Here is a 17546-nt window from a genome sequence, read left to right as displayed (position 1 = left end):
TAACGAGGAAGGTTTGTATCACAGGGTGAATGCAAACGTAATTTATGACTACTGAATGAGCAACTTATAGGAAAAAATTAACCGATTACAGATTTGCAAAGAAAAGAGGTCGATATCCCCTGAAATCATCTCCGACAGTCTAAAGGTACATCATAATCGGATTTCCACCATTATTAGGGTTATTGTTTCAATTATATTATACATGATTTGTGCATTATGTAATTAAAGTTGTGAATACTATTTATTGTAGGAACTGTTCGATTTCATATCATCGAATCTAGCATTGTTCATATCAATAAACCAAAAACAGATCTCATTGCTCCAGAAGGAAAAATAGGGTTCATTTAAGATGAATTAGATGGAGAACTGCTAATAAAAAAAAACGTTCTGTCTACTGCCATTCTCTACTATCATTCCCGACAATGTAAGATTCTACGTCTTCATTTCTTCAATCGATTGATTTTCTAAACTTTTATATGAGAATCATGAACAATCAAATATCCATCTACATCACAGTATATAACTAATTCATAATTTCAGTATGACCTTATAAATTTTCTTCTTAAATGTCGATTTAGGTTTTGATCAATGCATATATTCAACTTGATATGACAATTTTCCTTTAGTTATCACTTACATTCTGAGCATGAAAATAGCTTAAAAATACTCATTAATGTCACCATTTGTAAGCATCAAGAATCTATTCTTTAATATTGTCTTTCTTTCTTTTTCTGCCATTAAATACCACCTCAACGCCAACAACAAAAGCATAAGATCTCCATGATTATCTTCACTATCTCTCCGTACTTCCAATGTTGGTGCACATTTTCAATTGTTCCATCAAATACACCCCGTCTCCCTACAAAAATAAACTGATTTCAAAATTTTAATTAGCAACATAATATAATTTGGAGTAAAAGATGTATAATTTACCTAACTCCAAGTAGGGTTTCATACTCAACCTTATCTTACGAAGTGAAAACCTCTCCTCATCTGTTAATGTTTCTAAATCAGTAGGAAGTTGTGATGGCTGTAGATATTCTTGAACTTTTGCCAACGCCTTTTCGGCCTTTTTCATCTTTCCTTTCGCCTGCAATCACATAAAGAAGATCAGGATGTTCATGTGAATGACCAAAATACCCTTGGTTCATGTAACTCATAACAATATAGGAATGTTTTGTATAACTTACAAGAACTAGCTTCTTTTTAAGCAATCTGACAAGAGAAGCGTGTCTGGCAACTGCTGAATCCCTCCTCATTTTCTCAATCTCCTCCCCGCTCCGCTCACTTCCCCACCGTGAGGTCGTGCCCACGGTCTCTGCGAGTGTCCCGGCAACTAACGAGCTTCTGACGGAGTTTTTATGAGTCAAGTCAATGAAAGTCAAAGCCTTTTCCCGTGCTTTGTCTTCATCCTCTTATCTATTAGCTCTTATGTCTTGTGCTTTGATCAATGTCTTTGTCACATTAGGGGGTAAAAAGTTGTTACCCTTGTAAAAGACAATATAGTCCTTGTTTCTAGAGACTAGAGTCCCTGCTGTCAGTATCTGGATCAAACAAGCCAAATGGACATTTTAGTAATTTTTAACTAGGGAATGCAAAGAAAGAAATGCTTATAATATGGACAAAATGCAATGAACAACAATATAGTTTCTAACTTTTTATTATTAAAGATTTGTACTTCTTTTTTTTCCCTTATTACAGCATTGTACTTTCAAAATATTCCTTATTTGAGCGTTGTATTTTTAGAAAATTTACAAATAATAGTAATGAGTTTTGAATTATGATTACATGACACAAGTTAACATTCTTTATGCAATTCATTCTCCACATAGGATGTATGCGTGTATTATACTGCTGACATGGAAAAAAAACATTAGAATTCTGTTTTATGAAAATCCATCCATATATCAAAACCATAATATTAGCTTTTTGTATTCTTTTTTAGCTCCTTGTATATGTAGATATATAACTAATCATGGGTTATTTTAATATGCAGTAGAGAAAACAAAAGCTTCCAAGAACAAGTCCTCACAAAATTGGTATGAATTCAACCGATTTTTTATTTATTGAAAGGAGTCATAGGTGTAGAATTGGGCCAAATGATGCTAGTCCTAGTTTCATACTGTTTAGAAAATGCAAGTCAATGTAGGAACTCTCAAAGTGTACAAGTGTGTTGAGCTTGGACTAGGACTTGGTGCTGAGCATTTTCAGCAAATATGCTTAGTAACTGTGAAATTAACTCCACTATGAAAGAAGTTTTAGTTTGAGACTTTTATTTCATATTAGTAAAATAAAAATGACCATGCTATTACAAAATTTTATGTTGGATTGTGTTCTCAACTTCCTAGTTTTTTATGATAGAGCACAGGTGATAACTAGTGTCTAAATATATATGACAGGAATTGGAGTTCATTGCTCAAATAAAGAAGTGTCAAAGTTCACCTAGGAATCAAGCAACTTGTCCAAGTTTGAAGGATTTTGCTTGTATGGTTCATTTATTTCCTTTTGAATTATTTTTCTTGGTGTCCATCTATTAATTTAATTTATGTTCATGTTAAGGTTTATTTATTTCCTATTGGCTGAAGGAGTGATTATGTTAGTTTGGTCCTTACTGGATTTAACATTTACTGCTGTTACTTTTATCTAATTTAATTTCATTTTTCATACAGGGTAATCTAATAAGGTGTAAATTTTGTGATGGCAACCCCAAGCAAGTTAAATGGATATGGCAGTAAAGGTGCAAAGATTTGGAAATAGAAGATGGTTATTGTTAGGAAATATTCATCACCTTATCACGTGGATGCATGAATTTTTATACAGGAATGTGTAAACTTTGTAACTAAGCTTTGTGCGTTGTCTAATATCATAATAGTGGTTAGAATGTTAGTATGATGGAATTTACATAATAATGGCAAATTATGTTACACGTAAGTACTACTAGACTCATAATGCTTATTATGGCTGTTAAATACGAATGTGATTGTAATTTTAAGGATTAATAATTTAAGGAAAATTGTGTTACACTATTGTTAAAGTCATTAGTAGCAGTGCTTTTAATAAATATAGTGTCTTAAAAAATCAGGAAATAATATTTATTTTAAATAAATATAGTGGCATAAAAAATGTGCCACTAAAAGAAAAAAAGGTTATAGTGGCATAACCAAAAAGTGTCACTAAAACTCCAAAATGCTGCAGCGACACAATTGAAAAGTGCCACTAAAGGCTTTTAGTGGGAGCATTTCTAGTGACACTTTTTTATTGTGCCGCCGATTACCAAGTGGGCTTTTAGTGGCACTTTTTTGGTATTTAGTGGCACTTTTTATGTGCCACTAAATGTCATTTTATTTGTAGTTCTTATAATTGTCAATGTGAGTTATTACCCAATAATACATGTTTATTCCTATTTTTATGATATCCATTGCTTTTTTATATGATATCATATATCTACTATATGTGATTACTATAAATGTATTGTGTGCATTCTTGAAATGGATTTTAAACGAGTTTTGTACATATAGGGTCAACTTTGAGATTTTGAAATTGATTTCAATCATGTATTTGTGCATCCATTTATGATTGGATCGAGATTATGTGACCCAGGTTATTTTAGACTTGATATTTGAACTTTAAGCTTTGAAATTCCAAGATCATTGCATATGAGACTTGCTAGCCCACATATGGTACATGTATGATGATTTTCATGTTACATAGTGAGTGGAGTATGAAAGTGTTTAATAAGCGGAAATATAGATGGTAGAGAAGCTTGGGCATTTTAGATGACTTTTGGATATGTAATGTCTTCGATTATACTATTGATTTTTTTTATTGATTGATACTTCCTCTCAACTTAACAAATTATGTTTGAATTTTAACTTTGGGACCAACTTCCACATTATTAAAAGTTGTAACAATCTAAACTTTAAACTTGAATTTTTAAAAATTATTTTCTAATAACTCATGTGACGGATTTTTCAATACGCCATTATAATCGTTAGCTCTTCTATTTTTATACGTCCAAGAAAGATGAAATATTGACATGATAAGGATCATTATCATATTAATCTTAATGTTTATATATAAAAAGTGAATGGTCAGATCCTCAAAGGTTCATCTTATGAGTACAACTCAGTTTTTATGACATACAAAATATGTTATTGTTGAAAGTATAAGATTGAATGTGAACGTGTTATTTTATCAAATGAGGTAGTGGAAAAACCATATCTTTAATAAAAAAGGGTAGGAGAAATTAGGAAGAGAAAGAAAAGGTAATTGTTTTTTATCAAATTACAACTAACCTAAATTATAGTACGAATGTTACATCATAAGAGAAAATATATTTTTCATTGTTCATATATATTTTACTTGAATACTTTTGACATCAATAAAAGTTTTCATATATATATATATATATATATATATATATATATATATATATATATATATATATATATATATATATATTTTGAACGGCAAAAAGGCAACATATATTATGACAAAATCGAGCTAGCCAAAACAAAATAGTACCTTTCATATTTACTTTATTAAAATAATTGACGTCAAAAATTTGTTTTTTTTTCTTTAGTTGATGAGAAAATTGATTAAATTACTGATGAATCCAAAATTTGCACTGAACCCTTTGTAACAAACTCAGTTTTTTCCATTCCATATTTTGAGGATATGATGTGGTACGAAATTGATGAATGAATATGTCCGGGTAGTCCACGAGAGAGTCATGATTGTCAACAAAGGCAGTCGTCGGTGGAAGTTTTGAGAAATAAAAAAGTGTGGTAGATTACAAAGACATAAAAGCGATCTAGTAAAAACGAAATTAACAATTATCCTATTTGATTTAGATTTACAAAATTTAGTGGATAAAGAACTTTATTAAATGATATCAACATGCCATTATCTATTATTATCAAAAAATTTAATTATTTAAAAGCCCTGCAAATACTACAAGCCAAATGAACCCTAAGAATTGTCAATCTAGATTTTCAACATCAAAAATCTTACACTAATCTTCATCTATTCCATAATCTACTTACTTGGATCAAATTATTACTACATTTAAAATTATTATATTTTGCAAAGATATGAGTGCAATGTATGAATGATCTATTTGGTTTTATAATAGTGGCTGAGAGTACCATACAACCATTCTTGTACACATGGTTTCAAGACTATCTTTAAAGACTCAAAAATTTTCACTGGAAGAAAACATTGATGAGTGGAGCTAGAGTAGACAAATGGAGGATCTATTTCGAAACATAATACACTCTTAGTGTAGAGTACAACCATTAAAAATAATCGTGTTATATTTTTTCCTTAAATGTTTAATATTGCATAGTTACATATTGGTTGTAAAGGTGTTAATGTTTGTTGGAAGAAAATATATTATTACACTTTTTATAATTTAATGTTATATTAACTAGAGTCTTAAGTTTATTTATATTATATTTGTTTGAGTTTGATCAAAAACTTGTATTATTTGGAAAAAAATAACATTAGCACCTTCTTCCTCATGCACACTTTTAGTAAGGAACCAGAGAAGATTTAGCAAGCTCATAGTAAAGAAAGGTAATGAAGGACAATTTTGCTTATTTATGTTTAGAATATAGCAACACATGACTCATGCTCTGTACATATATAAGTTTTTGTAATTCTATATAAAGATATAAACTTGTGCCGCCTTATTGTTATAAAAATACATCATGTGTGAAGTAAGATTTAAAAAAGGAAAATTTTTGGTGTACTTCTATAAGGGGAAGTTAGGTGTTACACCTAGCACTGTAGAAAGCGCCAAATCTTTTTGGAATTGGCATATTTTTTCGAGGTTATATGTTCAAGAGTTTGCAGTCATACAATGAAACCGATCATAATAAATGCATCATATCTTCAACCCATAGAGGGTGTGTGGTTGGTGGATTATGGCTATTGCTATCATTATGTTCTACAGTTTTGAAATTTTATACCTTACGGATTATGACTCTTTTTAATCATGCAATTTGTGGTTGTGGTTAGTCACCATTGGAGTGTGATTACACCCATTTACCATTATAGACGAGTCTTTAGTAAAGGATGTGTTTGTTGTGCATAACTGTTTTGTAGGTTTTATTATATGGGTTTGTGGCGTTGGTTATGTTTTGATCCTCTCCTAGATACTCTATATACCCTTGTGAGTTCCTGTTTGGTTTCTTTTATGGATTCTTTATGGTTTATTTTATGGTTTCTTTATAGTTATATTTGTGATTACCTTTATAGTTACACATGTAATCTCCTTTCAACATTATTTACAATTGCGGTTCTCTTGAGTTAAGAGGTTACCCGGGATGGGTGGTATGCATTTTATTTGCATAGTATGTGGTTTATTACTTGTGGTTCTTGCTTGTGTATTTAATATGTTTTTTAGTTGTTGTTTGCGGTTATCAAATTTCATTTATTCAGTTATTTCATATTATGTGGTATAATTATATATGGAGTGAAACCTTATCTGTCTCATCAAACTTTTCAGTCTGACATAATATGTGATGTGTATCTCTTATAGTAAAGTTAGAGACACTTGTGATTAATAAACACGAGGTTGTGCTTGAGTGTTTGGAGACGTGTTACTTAGTTTATTGGTCTTTAGATTAAGATTTATGATTTTACTTATGTGTATATTTTGATTGGACACCCTTCATAATTTTTTATTAAATATTTTTCATGTTTTAAAATATTTGTGTTTTATAAAAAGTAATATTTACAAAAAAATAATTTTATTTTCATTTTGGATATGTATTATGGAATGTCACCTTATATTAATAAAAAAAACTATAAAACATAGTAGTGTCAAATTCCAAACATCATTGTTGAAAGATGTCACATCCATAAAATTTTGAAAATTTTAAAACTTTTATATAATTCCAAAAACCAATATTTATTATATTTTGTTTTCAAAATAGGTTTCACATCAGAGTTTTTCCTAGAAATCATAACACAAAATACGAGGAGGTACACGATCAAGCCTTCGCATTTCCACGGTCATCTGAGATACCAGAAACATAACAAAAAACTGTAAGTCTAGAGCTTAGTGAGTCTTCCCCAAAATACCACAACATGACATAACAGACAACATCAAGCATAAATGAGCCTTCAGTATGACTGGACCGCCTCGCAGGGCTTTCAACCTATCCGGACCGCTCTCGAGCCTTCTTCCTGACCGAATCGTCTCGCAGGGCCTACAACCTATCTGGACCGCCCTGGGTTTATTGGCCTACATCACAAAGCAGAACCGCCTCAACCTAACCACACACACATGTCGACATATACATAACTCATAACTACATAATCAATTAACAGGCAAGCACAGATCATACAGATCAATAAGCATAGTATCATCCCATCTACCAGGATACAGATCTAACAGATCATAACAACATACCAACATTCTATTTACCAGGATAACCATCCAAAAAGGACCGACATTGGTGCCTTTGACCCAGAAGTACAGTGAGGAAAACTCACCTCACAAGTAGTGTAGAACCAGTAAAATCCAACTCTAAAACTCAGCTCCTGACTCAAAAGCCTACAACCACCATGTGACCATTTCTATCAAAACCCCGAAATACCCAAAATGCCCTCAAGGTCAAACTTGATCAACCATGGTCAAAGTCAACGTGAATAGTCAAGGTCAACAGTCCATGTTGACCAAACTCGTCGAGTGTACATACCAAATCGTCGAGTTGCTACAGTACTCAGAGAAACGAGGAAAACCCGAGCCAACTCACCAAGTTGTCAGGATAAATCGTTGAGTTCCTAAAGTATCCAGAAAAGTGGGGAAAACCTGAGCCAACTCGTCGAGTTTTCCTAGATTACTCATTCAGTCCTTTTTTCGTCCATTCTAATGCTTAAGAATGTAGATCTGATACCTAAGAGCTAGAAAACCATGTAAAGTTGCTAACTTTATGTCCATGCATGTCACCAAGAGGCTTCAAAGCTCAAAGAAGGCTTAATAAGGGGCCTAAAGCATGAAGAGGACCTAGAACTTGATAAAGCTTGAAACTTTAAGCCCAAAGAGGGCACAAAAAGTCTAGATCTGAAATAATAACTTCATGAAATGCCCAATCCCAAGAATGATCCCAAAATGAGCCAAAAATGACAATAAACTTCCAAGGAAGAGATCTAAGAAATAGATGAGAAAGTTTTTGACTTTTTACCTCAAATGAGTAGCTAAACTCAAGAAGATTCTGGATCTAAAGCTTCCCCTTCAAGTTATGCACCACCAACTTGAAGCTCTTCAAAAGAACACCAAGAAAACACTCTTCAAGCTCACACACACCCAAATATGGGAGAGAAAGCACGAGACTCGGGTTTTTGGACAGGGGAGACGGGTAAGGAGGCTACCCAAAGGATATATGGCCTTTAAATAGGGTGCAACACCCTAAACATTAGGGTTTCTCAATTAGCCACCAACTCGTCGAGTTGGTCCAAAAATATGCGCGACCCAAAGACTTTCAACACGTCGAGTTGAAGCCATCAACTCGACGAGTTCCAAGGAAAAATTTCCCTTTTAATAAAAATCATCATACTTGGGAATCAAAATGTTACAACTCTGATGGGTTTTGAGCATTCTAGCACTCCTATGGTGTACATGCAACCCTATAAACCTTGGATCTATGTTTTCTCTATTATACATGTAAATATTAAATATTCCAAGGTCTCATCCTAATTAGCATAATATGAAGCAACTACACTACAAGACTCTAGTAGAATGACATGCCTTTTGATGGAGATTGAAGTCTTGAATCTTTAAGAGCCTAGTTCCCCAAGTGTTGCACCTCAAATGGTTCACACAACACCAAGAATCCTTGGAATAACTTGAGAATAAGGATACTTGCACCAAATCGGTTTTGCCCTCTTGTGTACTATACACTAGTGCTTAAGACTCGTTATATGAACCATAGACCTTTTTATATATTGTGGAGGATTAGGGTTACATTAATGTAAACCCTAATACCCATGACCTTTCATTTCCATAGGATCCATGGGTTAAACACTCTATGGACTATCCATGAAAGCCTAGCCCAACCTAAATGAACTTGGCCCACCATATATAAGAGTCCATATTTATTTAGTTCTTTTTGATCACTAAATTAATTCTCTATCAATACTAATTAAATAATATGATTTCATATTAATATATTAGAACTTATAATATATTAATATAAATCATAAGTATCTTTTTCTCATTTTGTCTATCCAATTGTTTCGATGCCATGCAACCCAAATGGACCATGCCAAATCATGTCAAGTACATACCAATTATAGTTTTGGACTTAGACACTAATCCAACAGTCTCCCACTTGGATAAGTCTAAAACTATTATTACGTATGACTCCAAAACCCGACTAGCAATCGTAGCTCTTAAAGCCGCTGTTGAACTCTGACCTAGTCAATGACTTGTCCATTAGATAAGGGATCATATATTCCTCCATTCTAGATATCATATGGACTGAGACATGGATTATAATCATTCTATCTGTCCATTTGTTGTTTCCCGATTTCCAATTTATGATGATCGACTAATTGAACAAATCAAATCAGTCCAGGCTTGGCCATGCACCTAGGGGTGTCATCACTAAATCATCGAGGGGACCACATATATCGCTTTTATCCCTTCAAGGGTAAAAGGAATGGATAAACTTCGACTCATATGCTTGTTCTACTACTTGTTGAATCATACACAAAGGCACGTTTTATAACATCGAGTTACCAATGCGGTTTCATACAATCAATGTATAACCAACTCATAGTCAACAACTCATATATCTAGGTTTGAAGAATATAAGATATTATCGTCTCATGATCACTCGTGATAAAATCCATGAAGTGATTCAAATGAGCGTGGGTTTAATCCAATACTCAGAACTTATGAGCACTCATGAATGTTGTAGCAACTTTTTCTATGTCCAACACCTTAGACATCTACAAGCCAACTTCATGACAGTCTTGCCTTAATACCTACTTCCAACGTATTATCGACTGTGGATGGTTTGAATAACTTAGTCATTCGGGAAGAATGACCTAGTTATTCTGGAAGTCAAAACATGCAAAGTGAAACACAAGAATAATTGAATCCATTATGGTCTCAGAACTTATGAATATAAATAGAACACCTTTTATTTATCACCATATTGATTACACATTATTCATTGCATAATGTTTCAAATCATCAACTTTATACTTGAATCAAAACAATAGTCATGTCATGCTCTAAGCATACACACTATGTTTATCCAAACTATAGTTATGCCATACACCAAGTATGCACACTATGGTTTTCTATGAACCTTACTTTGTGGAATAGATCAATTGAACATAATTCCAATGATTCTCATTTCACAATCCTAAATCCTTACCGTAAATGTAAGAATTCTAAATTCTTGCCATTTACCGAAATCTGTCAGATTCTAAACTTATATGCACTGATCCTCTTGTAATGACTATGCATAAAGTCACAAAGACTTGTTGATCGAGGTCGTTGTCTCAATAAAAAATAAACCAACTAACCTAGGTAGATATGGTAAGTCGGGTCGAATCCACAAGGAGTTTGTGGTTAAACTTTTTGTCAAAGCAGTCAATAAAAAGAAAAGTATTACTATCAATTGTCACGAAAAAGATTAAAACCAAATTCAAACAAATGCTTGGAAATTTATTAATTAAAAATAAAAATCTCAATGAGAAAACTAGAGTACTCTCGGTTCAGTTATGGACAATTTAGATTCACACACTTTCTTCCCTAGGATCCTAATTCAATTACATAGATGCAATTGGGGTTTATTAACTTGTAACACATAGTTTTGGGTACACTAGATGTTCATTCAACTAGTTGTCTTACTCATTTATGTCTAAATGGATTAGGGACAATTAGTGAACTAGCAATAAAATGTCTTATAACTACCTATTACCGCATTAACATTCAATATCATAAGTTGGAATAATATATGTTGATTCAATCACTTGTCTTTATTTCTAAACTAATTGAACTTGGAACAAATGATGAATTTGACAATAGAGTATCTTAATTATGATATCAAACAATTCATACAACCCAATTTCACTTATCATTACCAAAGATCATCATATGAAGCATAAAATAACAATTGAAATTAATTAGAATCAAGTAATAATCAAGTGTGTTCATCCAAAAGTCATAAACATCCCCGGAAGTACACCTAACAGTTTAGCCTTCCATTGAGTTCATAAAACAAATAACTTGATTAAAATGAATAAAATGCATAATAGAATTCATAAACAAACATAGAATCATTAAACAAAGGTAACCTAATGATTATCAAAGTATAGAACAAATAAAACTTGGGGAAGAAGAAATAATTCTGGAAAATAAAGAATTGATGAAGATTAACCAATGAAACGATCTTCACTTATAGCTTGATGATGAATTGAATCGAATCTTGCCTTGAATCCGGATTGAAATGGAATGGACTTGTGTTTCCAAATGTTTTCAAGGGTTTTAGAAGCCTTAAAAACGCAGGAAAAACTCTAAAAATCGCAGGTGGTAACCCTAAAAACGAATGCACAAGTCCCTATTTATATTATTTGACAGAAAAGAGTGAAACTAGGCGATGTGGGACGTTGGACGTCCTAGGTGACATCTTAGACGTCGTGTATAACGCCCAAGCGTTCTTTGTACGTCCTAACATGCCTTCTGCCGTCCTTGAAATACACTAAAAAATGGCCAAAAACGTCAAACGTCTTAGGAAATGTCTTAGACGCCTTCTAGGACGCCCTTCCTTGATTTCCAAACTTTCCGAAACACACCGTTCCAACACGGGATGTCCCTAAAACGCAAAGACGTCCTAGGGGACATCTTAGACACCATGTAAGATGCCGACGAGGCTCTCCTTTCTTTTCTGCTCTGAAATAACGACCCAATGCTGAACGTTTGACCTGGACGTCCTAGGGGACGTCTTAGACGTCTGGAGGCGTCCTTCATCTTCTGTGCAAGTTTTAGTGGTCAAAACGACATAACTAGCAGAAACACAAAACACGAAAGTTGTAGAAAATCTTGTCTAGTTTCCAGAACTTCTTTACTCATGTCAGTCGGAGCTCCAAAACTTGAGATATGACCAAAACATTGAAGCATGGTCAATTTTCCCAGCAACGTTTCATCATTCCTTTAACAATCCATTTTACTTGCAGGTTCCGCCCACTTTTAGTACAGTATATTGACCTGCATATGAAGTTCAACAACTCATAAAAGTAGTGCCATTCTTGGACAATTATACATCAATTCAACAGATTTATGGCAATTTAGTACATTCATAAAATGGACTTATCAAACCTCCCCAACTTTATTCCAAACTCATCCCGAGATTGGCCTGAAATAATCAGTGTAGTCTTACTCTCTTATCCTAAAAAAATCAATGGAATCATGAATTCCTTACATTTTATCACAATATTTAATATGCACAATATATTGATTTTTGGGGATTATTAGTTTCATATGCGGACTTTTAAACTCAAAACACACGTTATGCTTATTTTACTTTGTTGTTTGAAACTCTTCACTTTTTGAACCCTTTCCAACAATCAACCTCATGAGTAATCAGTTGAACTCATTGCCAAAGTCCCCTTTTCAAGGTTCACTAACATAGTTAGCGCAGTCGGTAACACTTAATGGACCAACCCATACACTCCCGCTATCGAGGGGTCACATATTGTTTCACACAATATCTTTAACTTGAACTTTTCTTCATATTGTCTTGATTGTGCATTCTTCAAGTTCTTTGATGCTTCATCGGATTTGATCATCTTTGTATTTGACTTTAGCTTGATTATATATACTTTGAAGTTCTTCAATTTCTTATGATGCTTTTTGGTTGTGTGAAAACAATAATAGACCCCTCCCGACCCCAAAGGCGCATGAGTAAGTAAGACCAAGTACTCAGAGCGTGATGACACATATTGTTCGGTTGGGTCCTCAATTGAAAGGTCATAGGCTCGAGCAAAAAAACTTCAATTTTCAAACACTTGGGTATTTCACATAACACTTGGGTATTTCACATAACACTTGGGTATTTCATTTTTCAACAGACATTACAGAGTATTCCAATGGATATCATTCCATGGTAACGAAGTCTCAAATTCAAAGTACTTTGCTTTGAACATACTTCTTGCATTAAGTTTCCTAATCTTACGCAAATTTAATGAATAAATTCCACTTATGGGACCATTTCCATATACCTATTTTGACTATCACTTCTGAACAAGAGTTGTCTCTTTTCCGAATATGTCAATATGGTCCTTTCCAAAAATTTACACCATACTCCCAACTGTCCCTGAGCAACCAATCTTTGGTAAACCTTAGATTGTCCTCGACAATTTCTTAATCAAATTAGTCATATCCAGTTCTAGTACTTTTTCCCTTTTAATGCCCTAGGCATTTGGAAAAATTTAGAACAAATGAATATTATAGCACATGTAATCGATCCTATATCCGAAGCATATGGGACACGATTCATGATGTGTCACATAAAGACATGATCCCAGACCAGTCTTTTGCTACAATATTTTTTATTTGCCATGTTTTCATAATTCGACTATGAAGAGAGATGCCGTAATCATAATCAAATTTGAGAATGGAATATATATAGAATTTCCTTAAGTTGACCCATTCCAACATGAAATTCATATATATATATATATATATATATATATATATATATATATATATATATATATATATATATCGTTGACTAAAGATGATTAAAATCTCAATCTAAGCTTTTATAATTGAAATGAAATATAATTTCCTCTCCCTTAATTATAGCAAAACAACTTTTCCCAATTGAAACATTTGTTTTTTATATTTAACATTGCTAACTTGCAACACTTATTATAATTAACATGCTCCCACTAACATGAAGATTATTATTAGCATAACACTAATGCTCCCACTAGCTTTGACATGTACTCAGAAATCTACTGGACTTCTACAAATCAATAATTTATTGACTTTCTTACCAAAGTTCAGATTTTTGATACGAGATGCTTTGATAGAACTTTATCAAAATCATGCACCTTTCCTTAGATAGCACACATGTGTGTCAAAACAATTGCAGAACTATCAAAAGGGATGTCGTAATCATAGTCTCAATTGTTTAGACATTTGCCATTCCTCACAAGTCCATGTTAGTGTGCAGGTTAACCACACACGCTCCACTAACAACTTTGAGAATGCAAATATCACAATTGCTATCTACTTAAAATCTACTTAGTGAAAGCGTTTCCTCACCATCATTTTCATGAATCGGAGAGAAACCTTATGAAACTTAGATTTTATGGTGTATGTGTTCCTATCCATGTGAATTTGTCAAAACCATAATCACAAGACAAGGTTAGTGACAAATCCCAACTCATATGGACGGAACTTGTGCAGTCTTAACTTCTTGCCACCTGGCAGCACAAGGGCCTACCATTGCTTCCAAGTTGTTATGAAACCAATTGAGAACTCTCAGAACTCATATGCAAAGCCAAGTTTAACTGGAATGGGAACATAAATAGGAATATGTCAGCACGATATGTTATAAATCTCAAGTCGCGTGCTAGTGATAAACTGCATGTTTTATTCTTGATTAGATCTTGAAACTCTTTCAGGATCTTTTAGACATCCACTGTCCTCTTGACATATAAGACTCTCTTGCCAAGACCCATTCCTTGATAAACAAATATTCAAGAGATAATGTGGATTCTTATCAAGACAAACACTTTACACAATTGGCCTTAGTTGGTCTTTGTTTTATCCAAAACATCACAGCTTACCAATTTCAAATGTACAAGAGTAGAACACATTTTACTCTTACATTTGACAAGTGTTATAAACCTTCTTTTAAGATATGCCACTCAATTTACAATCTTGGAGTATGACTCTAAGAATTGTTTTGAAACGATGTATGACTCATCTTCTTGATTTAACCATTTCAACAATTTGTGATTCCTCTTCTTAGACATAGGAATGCACTAAGATGTCCTTAGAGGACCAATTGTGATATGGTTTCTTAATCATTAAGATGATCACAAAATATGATACTAAAGTACTCTCCCATCTTTTCAGATTTGAGAAACTTTTATCTTTCTGCTAAATTTGATTCTTCTCATTCGTTTTACCATACATCGAAACTTTTCCAATGCTTCAGAATTATACCTAAACTTGTAAGTATAACCATATTTACTAAACTTCAGTAAATCATGACGAATAGTCTTATCGATCTTTTGTAGTGGGCTTGACCAGTGCACAAGAATGTGTACTCGATCCCTTAGTCCTTCACTTGACTCACATATACATGTGAACAAGGAATTAGTCTTAATTTTCCAAAGATGAAAATTCTCATTCATCATACAACTTGCATGATTCCAAGTTTCGGTCCAATTGAAAACTTGGGTGATGAGAATCTTTCCTTATTTGGTAAATTTAGACACTACCACAACAGAAAGAATCAAATTCATATTTCCATTATTGCTAGAAACATACAAACATCAATTTTTCATAAATGCCATTGCAAGGAGATATAAAATAAAGTAAATTTTTTTTTTATTTATTTATAAATGCGGAAAAAACTTTTTCCTTACAATGCAACTTTAAATGAAAATATGCTATTACATATTTTCTACCAATCTATCATAACTCCCAAGTAGTAGATCAAGAATCCGATCTTCGAACCATGCAATTGAAATCCATCTTTGCGATCAGATTCAACATACTCTTACTTTAAGTTTCCTTCCCTTTGCTTGATCCTGAAGCAGAGTCAAACTTTTTAATTCTTCCTTCTCTCAGATCTTTAGGCAGCCAGGGCAGCTTCACAACCAATGCCCCTTCCTTTGGCAATAGAACCATATGGAACCTTTGGGAATGGTACACTGGACTATCTCAGACTTTCCTTTATCTTTACCATTTGGTCAACCGAGTTGACTATGGCCGATCCCTTTCAATTGGGAAGAGATAAATTTTATGGATTTCCAATGTTACCATTGTCAATGTCCATGGAAGTTTGGGAAGTCGATCTTCTAATCAAATTTGCTTTACATGTGCTCCAAATCATTTTTGATTCAGTAGCATCAAGCAAATAGGTAAGATCAATAAGGATCATGTCATGGTTTGTCATATAGTAGTACTAAAGGAACTCACTATGTGACTTAGGAAGTGATTGAAGAACCTAGTTAACATCCAACTTCCTCAAGACTTTGACACCCGACTCTCCCGACTTGTCAATATGTGACTTCATCTCCAAGATGTGAGCACACATAGACTTTGCTTGCCAATAGGGCTTGAGTGACCTTGAACTATTCAAGAACTTGTGGGTCAGGGAGAATAATTGGAAGAGGTGGAAGAATGAAAGTATGATTTCCATGATCCAACCATGAGACATCATCTTCATTAGGAAAGCTTGTTCCAAGGGATTTGGGATGATCATAGTTGTCTGAACCAGACATCTACAATGAGAGAAATTCAAGTTAGTTGATTTAAGTCCTTAATATAACACCCAATATGAAATATTAAGGCTAAGACCCAACACAATATTTTATAACTTGGAAGAGGGATGCCGTAATCCAAGCTATAAAATATTTAAAGGTAGGCGAATGACGATTCACCAATTTCCACCACGAAAAACAAAATAATTTATTAGGTTTTAATTGGATTTGAAACTCCTAGATCTTTTGAGATTCATTGAACTTTTCAATGGCATGTTTCAATCTCGATTGTGCCCTTGCAAGTTTGTGATTGGGATGCTGAGGATCACAAACAAGGTGTGAATAACCATGCAAATATACTTGGTACCTTTAATATTTATCACTTAATCGATGTGTCGGTTAACCACATGCGCTCCACCGATCCTATGATAAACATTAAATTACCCTTTGCCTACCTTGTTAAATCCAAGCTAGTGTGTTAGTTAACCACACGTGCTCCACTACCGACTTAAGCAAAGTGCAAAGTGTAATTTCATGGGTTAGCACCAAATTCACATTTTCCCAAAGTAACTAAGATTGGGAATTTATAAAAGGTTTAGTTACTTTATATTTATCATTATACTTATAAGGAAGGGAGAATTAGAGTCTTGTCCTACCCGTTCAGCTAACGACCCTCCACCAGTCAAGGAAGCGGTTGGTGAGAGTGGACACCCATTAAACTGCCATTTTATAGGCAGTAACCTTATACCCTCTTATAGACCGACTTCGTGAATGAGGCCTACTAACGGTAAGACTAACTTTGTTCTTATATATATATATATATATATATATATATATATATATATATATATATTAACTTATAATACTATAAAGTATAAGGGTTGAATTTTAGCTTTTAAAATTCTAAGGGTTTAACTTGGAATTAAAGTATTCATGAGGGGAAACTTTATAAATTCCAAAACTTGAGGGCAAGTTTTGAACTATTCAAAAATTTTTGGATTTTCATAGCTTATGAGTATAATTAAGGTTTTAAATTTTTTAATGAAGAGACTCTTGAACATCCATAACATGAGGAC

General features: G+C 33.3%; 1 long non-coding RNA gene across 1 annotated transcript; it reads left to right on the top strand.

The window, feature by feature from the left end:
• The first annotated feature begins 254 nt into the window (after nt 1-254).
• On the top strand, nt 255-2908 carry LOC128127255 (uncharacterized). The gene is made up of 4 exons (XR_008225241.1): nt 255-424; nt 1997-2039; nt 2400-2484; nt 2670-2908. It is a non-coding gene; the product is annotated as an uncharacterized LOC128127255 (long non-coding RNA).
• Nucleotides 2909-17546: the final 14638 nt, after the last annotated feature.

The sequence above is a fragment of the Lactuca sativa genome, chromosome 7, assembly GCF_002870075.4.
Source record: "Lactuca sativa cultivar Salinas chromosome 7, Lsat_Salinas_v11, whole genome shotgun sequence".
Classification (NCBI taxonomy): Eukaryota; Viridiplantae; Streptophyta; class Magnoliopsida; order Asterales; family Asteraceae; genus Lactuca; species Lactuca sativa.
Note: the sequence above shows the minus strand (reverse complement) of the source record. Positions and strands in the feature narration are given on the sequence as shown.